A 12490-nucleotide genomic window follows, 5' to 3' on the forward strand; every position below is an offset into this window, starting at 1 on the left:
AACGCCATGCAGAGTCCCCCCCCCTGTAGTTAACGCCATGCAGAGTCCCCCCCCTGTAGGTAAAGCCATGCAGAGTTCCCCCCTTTAGGTAATGCCAAGCAGAGTACCCCCCTGTAGGTAACGCCATGCAGAGTCCCCCCTGTAGGTAACGCCATGCAGAGTCCCCCCCCGTGTAGGTAACGCCATGCAGAGTTCCCCCCTGTAGGTAACACCATGCAGAGTCCCCCCTTGTAGGTAATGCCATGCAGAGTCCCCCCCCTTGTAGGTAACGCCATGCAGAGCCCCCCCCTGTAGGTAACGCCATGCAGAGTCCCCCCTGTAGGTAACGCCATGCAGAGTCCCCCCTGTAGGTAGCGCCATGCAGAGTCCCCCCTGTAGGTAACGCCATACAGCCCCCTCTGTCGAGAACGCCATGCAGAGTCCCCCTGTAGGTAACGCCATGCAGAGTCCCCCCCCTGTAGGTAACGCCATGCAGAGTCCCCCCCTGTAAGTAACGCCATGCAGAGTCCCCCCCTGTAAGTAAAGCCATGCAGAGTCCCCTCCTGTAGGTAACGCCATGCAGAGTCCCCCCCTGTAGGTAACGCCATGCAGAGTCCCCCCCTGTAGGTAACGCCATGCAGAGTCCCCCCCTGTAGGTAACGCCATGCAGAGTCCGCCCCCTGTAGGTAACGCCATGCAGAGTCCGCCCCCTGTAGGTAACGCCATACAGCCCCCTCTGTAGAGAACGCCATGTAGAGTCCCCCTCCTGTAGGTAACGCCATGCAGATTCCCCCCCCTGTAGGTAACGCCATGCAGAGTCCCCCCCCTGTAGGTAACGACTTACAGGCCCCCCCTGTAGGTAACGCAATGCAGAGTCCCCCCCCTGCAGGTAACGCCATGCAGAGTCCCCCCCTGTAGGTAACGCCATGCAGAGTCCTCCCCCTGTAGGTAACGCCATGCAGATTCCCCCCATCTGTAGGTAACGCCAAGCAGAGTCCCCCCTTCTGTAGGTAACACCATGCTGAGTCCCCCCTTCTGTAGGTAACACCATGCTGAGTCCCCCCTTCTGTAGGTAACACCATGTAGAGTCCGCCCCCTGTAGGTAACGCCATGCAGAGTCCCCCCTTAGAGAACGCCATACAGCCCCTCTGTAGAGAACGCCATGCAGAGTCCCCCCCCTGTAGGTAACACCATACAGAGTCCCCCCCCTGTAGGTAACACCATACAGAGTCCCCCCCCTGTAGGTAACGCCATGCAGAGTACCCCCCTGTAGGTAACGCCATGCAGAGTCCCCCCGTAGAGAACGCCATACAGCCCCTCTGTAGGTAACGCCATGCAGATTCCCCCCCCTGTGGGTAACGCCATACAGAGTCCCCCCCCCCCTGTAGGTAACGACTTACAGGCCCCCCCTGTAGGTAACGCCATGCAGAGTCCCCCCCTGTAGGTAACGCCATGCAGAGTCCCCCCTGTAGGTAACGCCTTGCAGAGTCCCCCCTGTAGGTAACGCCATGCAGAGTCCCCCCTGTATGTAACGCCATGCAAAGTCCCCCCCCTGTAGGTGACGCCATGCAGAGTCCCCCCCTGTAGGTGACGCCATGCAGAGTCCCCCCCTTTAGGTAACGCCATGCCAAAGTCTCCCCCCTGTAGGTAACGCCATGCAGAGTCCCCACCCTGTAGGTAACGCCATGCAGAGTCCCCCCTGTAGGTAACACCATGCAGAGTCTCCCCCTGTAGGTAACGCCATGCAGAGTCCCCCCCTGTAGATAACTCCATGCAGAGTCCCCCCCTGTAGATAACGCCATGCAGAGTACCCCCCTGTAGGTAACGCCATGCAGAGTACCCCCCTGTAGGTAACGCCATGCAGAGTCCCCCCCGTGTAGGTAATGCCATGCAGAGTCCCCAACCTGTAGGTAACGCCATGCAGAGTCCCCCCCTATAGGTAATGCCATGCAGAGTCCCCCCTGTAGGTAACGTCATGCAGATTCCCCCCCCTGTAGAGTCCCCCCTGTAGATAACGCCATACAGCCCCCTCTGTAGAGAACGCCATGCAGAGTCCCCCCCTGTAGATAATGCCATGCAGATACCCCCCCCTGTAGGTAACACATTGCAGAGTCCCCCCTGTAGGTAATGCCATGCAGAGTCCCCCTGTAGGTAACGCCATGCAGAGTCCCCCCCCCCCCGTAGGTAAAGCCATGCAGAGTCCCCCCCTTTAGGTAACGCCATGCAGAGTACCCCCCTGTAGGTAACACCATGCAGATGTCCCCCCCTGTAGGTAACACCATGCAGAGTCCTCCCCCCCTGTAGGTAACACCATGCAGAGTCCCCCCCCTGTAGGTAACACCATGCAGAGTCCCCCCCTGTAGGTAACGCCATGCAGAGTCCCCCCCTGTAGGTAACGCCATGCAGAGTCCCCCCCTGTAGGTAAAGACATGCAGAGCCCCCCCCTGTAGGTAACACCATGCAGAGTCCCCACCTGTAGGTAACGCCATGCAGAGTCCCCCCTGTAGGTAACGCCATGCAGAGTCCCCCCCTGTAGGTAACGCCATGCAGAGTCCCCCCCTGTAGGTAACGCCATGCAGAGTCCCCCCTGTAGGTAACGCCATGCAGAGTCCCCCCCTGTAGGTAACGCCATGCAGAGTACCCCCCTGTAGGTAACGCCATGCAGAGTCCCCCCCTGTAGGTAACGCCATGCAGAGTCCCCCCCCTGTAGGTAACGCCATGCAGATTCCCCCCCTGTAGGTAAAGCCATGCAGAGTCCCCCCTGTAGATAAAGCCATACAGCCCTCTCTGTAGATAACGCCATGCAGAGTCCCCCCCTGTAGGTAATGCCATGCAGATTCCCCCCCTGTAGGTAACACCATGCAGAGTCACGCCCCCTGTAGGTAAAGCCATGCAGAGTCCCCCCTTGTAGGTAACACCATGCAGAGTCGTCCCCCCTGTAGGTAACACCATGCAGAGTCGTCCCCCCTGTAGGTAACACCATGCAGAGTCCCCCCTCTCTAGGTAACGCCATGCAGAGTACCCCCCTGTAGGTAACGCCATGCAGAGTCCCCCCTGTAGGTAACGACATTCAGAGTCCCCCCCTGTAGGTAACGCCATGCAGAGTTCCCCCCTGTAGGTAACGCCATGCAGAGTCCCCCCGTGTAGGTAACGCAATGCAGAGTCCCCCCCGTGTAGGTAACGCCATGCAGAGTCCCCACCTGTAGGTAACGCCATGCAGAGTCCCCCCTGTAGGTAACGCCATGCAGAGTCCCCCCCTGTAGGTAACGCCATGCAGAGTCCCCTCCTGTAGGTAACGCCATGCAGAGTCCCCCCTGTAGATAACGCCATACAGCCCCCTCTGTCGAGAACGCCATGCAGAGTCCCCCCCCTGTAGGTAACGCCATGCAGAGTCCCCCCTGTAGGTAACGCCATGCAGAGTCCCCCTGTAGGTAACACCATGCAGAGTCCCCCCCTGTAGGTAACGCCATGCAGAGTCCACCCCTGTAGGTAACGCCATGCAGAGTACCCCCCTGTAGGTAACGCCATACAGCCCCCTCTGTAGAGAACGCCATGCAGAGTCCCCCCCCTGTAGGTAATGCCATGCAGATTCCCCCCCTGTAGGTAACACCATGCAGAGTCCCCCCCCCTGTATGTAACGCCATGCAGAGTCCCCCCTGTAGGTAACACCATGCAGAGTCCTCCCCCTGTAGGCAACGCCATGCAGAGTCCCCCCCTGTAGGTAACGCCATGCAGAGTACCCCCCTGTAGGTAACGCCATGCAGAGTCTCCCCCTGTAGGTAACGCCATGCAGAGTCCCCCCTGTAGGTAACACCATGCAAAGTCCCCACCCTGTAGGTAACGCCATGCAGAGTCCCCCCCCTGTAGGTAACACCATGCAGAGTCCCCCCCTGTAGGTAACGCCATGCAGAGTACCCCCCTGTAGGTAACGCCATGCAGAGTACCCCCCTGTAGGTAACGCCATGCAGAGTCCCCCCCGTGTAGGTAATGCCATGCAGAGTCCCCAACCTGTAGGTAACGCCATGCAGAGTCCCCCTATAGGTAATGCCATGCAGAGTCCCCCCCTGTAGGTAACGTCATGCAGATTCCCCCCCCTGTAGAGTCCCCCCTGTAGATAACGCCATACAGCCCCCTCTGTAGAGAACGCCATGCAGAGTCCCCCCCTGTAGATAATGCCATGCAGATACCCCCCCCTGTAGGTAACACATTGCAGAGTCCCCCCTGTAGGTAATGCCATGCAGAGTCCCCCTGTAGGTAACGCCATGCAGAGTCCCCCCCCCCCCCGTAGGTAAAGCCATGCAGAGTCCCCCCCTTTAGGTAACGCCATGCAGAGTACCCCCCTGTAGGTAACACCATGCAGTGTCCCCCCCTGTAGGTAACACCATGCAGAGTCCTCCCCCCCTGTAGGTAACACCATGCAGAGTCCCCCCCCTGTAGGTAACACCATGCAGAGTCCCCCCCTGTAGGTAACGCCATGCAGAGTCCCCCCCTGTAGGTAACGCCATGCAGAGTCCCCCCCTGTAGGTAAAGACATGCAGAGCCCCCCCCTGTAGGTAACACCATGCAGAGTCCCCACCTGTAGGTAACGCCATGCAGAGTCCCCCCTGTAGGTAACGCCATGCAGAGTCCCCCCCTGTAGGTAACGCCATGCAGAGTCCCCCCCTGTAGGTAACGCCATGCAGAGTCCCCCCCTGTAGGTAACGCCATGCAGAGTCCCCCCCTGTAGGTAACGCCATGCAGAGTACCCCCCTGTAGGTAACGCCATGCAGAGTCCCCCCCTGTAGGTAACGCCATGCAGAGTCCCCCCCTGTAGGTAACGCCATGCAGAGTCCCCCCCTGTAGGTAACGCCATGCAGATTCCCCCCCTGTAGGTAAAGCCATGCAGAGTCCCCCCTGTAGATAAAGCCATACAGCCCTCTCTGTAGATAACGCCATGCAGAGTCCCCCCCCTGTAGGTAACACCATGCAGAGTCACCCCCCTGTAGGTAAAGCCATGCAGAGTCCCCCCTTGTAGGTAACACCATGCAGAGTCGTCCCCCCTGTAGGTAACACCATGCAGAGTCGTCCCCCCCTGTAGGTAACACCATGCAGAGTCCCCCCTCTCTAGGTAACGCCATGCAGAGTACCCCCCTGTAGGTAACGCCATGCAGAGTCCCCCCTGTAGGTAACGACATTCAGAGTCCCCCCCTGTAGGTAACGCCATGCAGAGTTCCCCCCTGTAGGTAACGCCATGCAGAGTCCCCCCCGTGTAGGTAACGCAATGCAGAGTCCCCCCCGTGTAGGTAACGCCATGCAGAGTCCCCACCTGTAGGTAACGCCATGCAGAGTCCCCCCCTGTAGGTAACGCCATGCAGAGTCCCCCCCTGTAGGTAACGCCATGCAGAGTCCCCTCCTGTAGGTAACGCCATGCAGAGTCCCCCCTGTAGATAACGCCATACAGCCCCCTCTGTCGAGAACGCCATGCAGAGTCCCCCCCCTGTAGGTAACGCCATGCAGAGTCCCCCCCTGTAGGTAACGCCATGCAGAGTCCCCCCTGTAGGTAACACCATGCAGAGTCCCCCCCTGTAGGTAACGCCATGCAGAGTCCCCCCCTGTAGGTAACGCCATGCAGAGTACCCCCTGTAGGTAACGCATACAGCCCCCTCTGTAGAGAACGCCATGCAGAGTCCCCCCCCTGTAGGTAATGCCATGCAGATTCCCCCCCTGTAGGTAACACCATGCAGAGTCCCCCCCCCTGTATGTAACGCCATGCAGAGTCCCCCCCTGTAGGTAACACCATGCAGAGTCCTCCCCCTGTAGGCAACGCCATGCAGAGTCCCCCCCTGTAGGTAACGCCATGCAGAGTACCCCCCTGTAGGTAACGCCATGCAGAGTCTCCCCCTGTAGGTAACGCCATGCAGAGTCCCCCCTGTAGGTAACACCATGCAAAGTCCCCACCCTGTAGGTAACGCCATGCAGAGTCCCCCCCCCTGTAGGTAACACCATGCAGAGTACCCCCCTGTAGGTAACGCCATGCAGAGTCCCCCCCTGTAAGTAACGGCATGCAGAGTCCCCCCGTGTAGGTTACGCCATGCAGAGTCCCCCCGTGTAGGTTATGCCATGCAGAGTCACCCCCTGTAGGTAACGCCATGCAGAGTACCCCCCTTTAGGTAACGCCATGCAGAGTCCCCCCCGTGTAGGTAACGCCATGCAGAGTCCCCCCCGTGTAGGTAACGCCATGCGGAGTCCCCCCCCTGTAGGTAACGCCATGCAGAGTCCCCCCCCTGTAGGTAACGCCATGCAGAGTCCCCTCCTGTAGGTAACGCCATGCAGAGTCCCCCCGTAGAGAACGCCATACAGCCCCCTCTGTAGAGAACGCCATGCAGAGTCCCCCCCTGTAGGTAACGCCATGCAGAGTCCCCTCCTGTAGGTAACGCCATGCAGAGTCCCCCCATAGAGAACGCCATACAGCCCCCTCTGTAGAGAACGCCATGCGGAGTCCCCCCCTGTAGGTAACGCCATGCAGATTCCCCCCCCTGTAGGTAACGCCATACAGAGTCCCCCCCTGTAGGTAACGACTTACAGCCCCCCCTGTAGGTAACGCAATGCAGAGTCCCCCCTGTAGGTAACGCCATGCAGAGTCCCCCCCTGTAGGTAACGCCATGCAGAGTCCCCCCTGTAGGTAACGCCATGCAGAGTCCCCCCCCTGTAGGTAACGCCATGCAGAGTCCCCCCCCTGTAAGTAGCGCCATGCAGAGTCCCCCCTGTAAGTAAAGCCATGCAGAGTCCCCTCCTGTAGGTAACGCCATGCAGAGTCTCCCCGTAGAGAACGCCATACAGCCCCCTCTGTAGAGAACGCCATGCAGAGTCCCCCCCCTGTAGGTAACGCCATGCAGAGTCCCCCCCCTGTAGGTAACGCCATGCAGAGTCCCCCCCTGTAGGTAACGCCATGCAGAGTCCCCCCCCTGTAGGTAACGCCAGGCAGAGTCCCCCCCCTGTAGGTAACGCCATGCAGAGTCCCCCCCCTGTAGGTAACGCCATGCAGAGTCCCCCCTGTAGGTAACGCCATGCAGAGTCCCCCTCTGTAGGTAACGCCATGCAAAGTCCCCCCCCTGTAGGTAACGCAATGCAGAGTCCCCCCCTGTAGGTGACGCCATGCAGAGTCCCCCCCTTTAGGTAACGCCATGCAAAGTCCCCCCCTGTAGGTAACGCAATGCAGACAGAGTCCCCCCCCCTGTAGGTAACGCCATGCAGAGTTCCCCCCTGTAGGTAATGCCATGCAGATTCCCCCCCCCTTTAGGTAACGCCATACAGAGTCCCCCCCCTGTAGGTAACGACTTACAGAGTCCCCCCCGTGTAGGTAACGCCATGCAGAGTCCCCAACCTGTAGGTAACGCCATGCAGAGTCCCCCCCTGTAGGTAATGCCATGCAGAGTCCCCCCCTGTAGGTAACGCCATGCAGATCCCCCCCCCCGTAGAGGCCCCCTGTAGATAACGCCATACAGCCCCCCCTGTAGGTAATGCCATGCAGCGTCCCCCCTGTAGGTAACACCATGCAGAGTCCCCCCCTGTAGGTAACGCCATGCAGAGTCCCCCCCTGTAGGTAACGCCATGCAGAGTTCCCCCCTGTAGGTAAAGCCATGCAGAGTCCCCCCCTTTAGGTAACGCCAAGCAGAGTACCCCCCTGTAGGTAACGCCATGCAGAGTCCCCCCCTGTAGGTAACGCCATGCAGAGTCCCCCCCCCTGTAGGTAACGCCATGGCAGAGTCCCCCCCTGTAGGTAACGCCATGCAGAGTCCCCCCCTGTAGGTAACGCCATACAGAGTCCCCCCCTGTAGGTAACGCCATGCAGAGTCCCCCCTGTAGGTAACGCCATGCAGAGTCCCCCCTGTAGGTAACGCCATGCAGAGTCCCCCCTGTAGGCAACGCCATGCAGAGTCCCCCCCTGTAGATAACGCCATGCAGAGTCCCCCCCTGTAGGGAACGCCATGCAGAGTCCCCCTGTAGTTAACGCTATGCAGAGTCCCCCCCCTGTAGGTAACGCCATGCAGAGTCCCCCCTGTAGGTAACGCCATGCAGAGTCCCCCCCTTTAGGTAACGCCAAGCAGAGTCCCCCCCTTTAGGTAACGCCAAGCAGAGTACCCCCCTGTAGGTAACGCCATGCAGAGTACCACCCCCGTGTAGGTAACGCCATGCAGAGTTCCCCCCTGTAGGTAACACCATGCAGAGTCCCCCTTGTAGGTAACGCCATGCAGAGTCCCCCCCCTTGTAGGTAACGCCATGCAGAGTCCCCCCCCTTGTAGGTAACGCCATGCAGAGTCCCCCCCCTTGTAGGAAACGCCATGCAGAGTCCCCCCCTGTAGGTAACGCCATGCAGAGTCCACCGTAGAGAACGCCATACAGCCCCCTCTGTAGAGAACGCCATGCAGAGTCCCCCTCCTGTAGGTAACGCCATGCAGATTCCCCCCCTGTAGGTAACGCCATGCAGAGTCCCCTCTTGTAGGTAAAGCCATGCAGAGTCCCCCCCTTTAGGTAACGCCATGCAGAGTACCCCCCTGTAGGTAACGCCATGCAGAGTCCCCCCTGTAGGTAACGCCATGCAGAGTCCCCCCGTGTAGGTAACGCCATGCAGAGTACCCCCCTGTAGGTAACACCATGCAGAGTCCCCCCTTGTAGGTAACGCCATGCAGAGTCCCCCCCTGTAGGTAACGCCATGCAGAGTCCCCCCTGTAGGTAACGCCATGCAGAGTCCCCCCTGTAGGTAGCGCCATGCAGAGTCCCCCCTGTAGGTAACGCCATGCAGAGTCCCCCCTGTAGGTAACGCCATACAGCCCCCTCTGTCGAGAACGCCATGCAGAGTCCCCCCCCTGTAGGTAACGCCATGCAGAGTCCCCCCCCTGTCGGTAACGCCATGCAGAGTCCCCCCCCCTGTAAGTAACGCCATGCAGAGTCCCCCCCTGTAAGTAAAGCCATGCAGAGTCCCCCCCTGTAGGTAACACCATGCAAAGTCCCCACCCCGTAGGTAACGCCATGCAGAGTCCCCCCCCCTGTAGGTAACGCCATGCAGAGTACCCCCCTGTAGGTAACGCCATGCAGAGTCCCCCCTGTAGGTAACGCCATGCAGAGTCCCCCCGTGTAGGTTACGCCATGCAGAGTCCCCCCGTGTAGGTTATGCCATGCAGAGTCACCCCCTGTAGGTAACGCCATGCAGAGTACCCCCCTTTAGGTAACGCCATGCAGAGTCCCCCCCGTGTAGGTAACGCCATGCAGAGTCCCCCCCCGTGTAGGTAACGCCATGCGGAGTCCCCCCCCTGTAGGTAACGCCATGCAGAGTCCCCCCCCTGTAGGTAACGCCATGCAGAGTCCCCTCCTGTAGGTAACGCCATGCAGGGTCCCCCCGTAGAGAACGCCATACAGCCCCCTCTGTAGAGAACGCCATGCAGAGTCCCCCCCCTGTAGGTAACGCCATGCAGATTCCCCCCCCTGTAGGTAACGCCATACAGAGTCCCCCCCTGTAGGTAACAACTTACAGGCCCCCCCCTGTAGGTAACGCAATGCAGAGTCCCCCCCCCTGTAGGTAACGCCATGCAGAGTCCCCCCCCCTGTAGGTAACGCCATGCAGAGTCCCCCCCTGTAGGTAACGCCATGCAGAGTCCCCCTCTGTAGGTAACGCCATGCAAAGTCCCCCCCCTGTAGGTAACGCAATGCAGAGTCCCCCCCTGTAGGTGACGCCATGCAGAGTCCCCCCCTTTAGGTAACGCCATGCAAAGTCCCCCCCTGTAGGTAACGCAATGCAGAGTCCCCCCCCTGTAGGTAACGCCATGCAGAGTCCCCCCCCTGTAGGTAATGCCATGCAGATTCCCCCCCCCCTGTAGGTAACGCCATACAGAGTCCCCCCCCCTGTAGGTAACGACTTACAGAGTCCCCCCCGTGTAGGTAACGCCATGCAGAGTCCCCAACCTGTAGGTAACGCCATGCAGAGTCCCCCCCTGTAGGTAATGCCATGCAGAGTCCCCCCCTGTAGGTAACGCCATGCAGATTCCCCCCCCTGTAGAGTCCCCCCTGTAGATAACGCCATACAGCCCCCCCTGTAGGTAATGCCATGCAGCGTCCCCCCCTGTAGGTAACACCATGCAGAGTCCCCCCCTGTAGGTAATGCCATGCAGAGTCCCCCCCTGTAGGTAACGCCATGCAGAGTTCCCCCCTGTAGGTAAAGCCATGCAGAGTCCCCCCCTTTAGGTAACGCCAAGCAGAGTACCCCCCTGTAGGTAACGCCATGCAGAGTCCCCCCCTGTAGGTAACGCCATGCAGAGTCCCCCCCCCTGTAGGTAACGCCATGCAGAGTCCCCCCGTAGAGAACGCCATACAGCCCCCTCTGTAGGTAACGCCATGCAGATTCCCCCCCCTGTAGGTAACGCCATACAGAGTCCCCCCCCCTGTAGGTAACGACTTACAGGCCCCCCCCTGTAGGTAACGCAATGCAGAGTCCCCCCCCTGCAGGTAACGCCATGCAGAGTCCCCCCCTGTAGGTAACGCCATGCAGAGTCCTCCCCCTGTAGGTAACGCCATGCAGATTCCCCCCATCTGTAGGTAACGCCAAGCAGAGTCCCCCCTTCTGTAGGTAACACCATGCTGAGTCCCCCGCCCTGTAGGTAACACCATGTAGAGTCCGCCCCCTGTAGGTAACGCCATGCAGAGTCCCCCCGTAGAGAACGCCATACAGCCCCCTCTGTAGAGAACGCAATGCAGAGTCCCCCCCCTGTAGGTAACACCATACAGAGTCCCCCCCCTGTAGGTAACGCCATGCAGAGTACCCCCCTGTAGGTAACGCCATGCAGAGTCCCCCCGTAGAGAACGCCATTCAGCCCCCTCTGTAGGTAACGCCATGCAGATTCCCCCCCCTGTAGGTAACGCCATACAGAGTCCCCCCCCCTGTAGGTAACGACTTACAGGCCCCCCCCTGTAGGTAACGCAATGCAGAGTCCCCCCCTGTAGGTAACGCCATGCAGAGTCCCCCCCTGTAGGTAACGCCATGCAGAGTCCCCCCCTGTAGGTAACGCCATGCAGAGTCCCCCCCTGTATGTAACGCCATGCAAAGTCCCCCCCCCCTGTAGGTAACGCAATGCAGAGTCCCCTCTGTAGGTGACGCCATGCAGAGTCCCCCCCCTTTAGGTAACGCCATGCAAAGTCCCCCCCCCCTGTAGGTAACGCAATGCAGAGTCCCCACCCTGTAGGTAACGCCATGCAAAGTTGTCCCCCCCTGTAGGTAACGCAATGCAGAGTCCCCCCCTGTAGGTAACGCCATGCAGAGTCCCCCCCTGTAGGTAACGCCATGCAGAGTCCCCCCCTGTAGATAACTCCATGCAGAGTCCCCCCCCTGTAGATAACGCCATGCAGAGTACCCCCCTGTAGGTAACGCCATGCAGAGTACCCCCCTGTAGGTAACGCCATGCAGAGTCCCCCCCGTGTAGGTAACGCCATGCAGAGTCCCCAACCTGTAGGTAACGCCATGCAGAGTCCCCCCTGTAGGTAATGCCATGCAGAGTCCCCCCCTGTAGGTAACGCCATGCAGATTCCCCCCCCCCCTGTAGAGTCCCCCCTGTAGATAACGCCATACAGCCCCCTCTGTAGAGAACGCCATGCAGATTCCCCCCCCTGTAGGTAACGCCATACAGAGTCCCCCCCCTGTAGGTAACAACTTACAGGCCCCCCCCTGTAGGTAACGCCATGCAGAGTCCCCCCCTGTAGGTAACGCCATGCAGAGTCCCCCCCTGTAGGTAACGCCATGCAGAGTCCCCCCCCTGTAGGTAATGCCATGCAGATTCCCCCCCCCCTGTAGGTAACGCCATACAGAGTCCCCCCCCCTGTAGGTAACGACTTACAGAGTCCCCCCCGTGTAGGTAACGCCATGCAGAGTCCCCAACCTGTAGGTAACGCCATGCAGAGTCCCCCCCTGTAGGTAATGCCATGCAGCGTCCCCCCCTGTAGGTAACACCATGCAGAGTCCCCCCCTGTAGGTAATGCCATGCAGAGTCCCCCCCTGTAGGTAACGCCATGCAGAGTTCCCCCCTGTAGGTAAAGCCATGCAGAGTCCCCCCCCTTTAGGTAACGCCATGCAGAGTCCCCCCCCTTTAGGTAACGCCAAGCAGAGTACCCCCCTGTAGGTAACGCCATGCAGAGTCCCCCCCCCTGTAGGTAACGCCATGCAGAGTCCCCCCGTAGAGAACGCCATACAGCCCCCTCTGTAGGTAACGCCATGCAGATTCCCCCCCCTGTAGGTAACGCCATACAGAGTCCCCCCCTGTAGGTAACGACTTACAGGCCCCCCCCTGTAGGTAACGCAATGCAGAGTCCCCCCCCTGCAGGTAACGCCATGCAGAGTCCCCCCCTGTAGGTAACGCCATGCAGAGTCCTCCCCCTGTAGGTAACGCCATGCAGATTCCCCCCATCTGTAGGTAACGCCAAGCAGAGTCCCCCCTTCTGTAGGTAACACCATGCTGAGTCCCCCGCCCTGTAGGTAACACCATGTAGA

Source organism: Rhinoderma darwinii, chromosome 10 (assembly GCF_050947455.1).
Source record: "Rhinoderma darwinii isolate aRhiDar2 chromosome 10, aRhiDar2.hap1, whole genome shotgun sequence".
Lineage (NCBI taxonomy): Eukaryota > Metazoa > Chordata > Amphibia > Anura > Rhinodermatidae > Rhinoderma > Rhinoderma darwinii.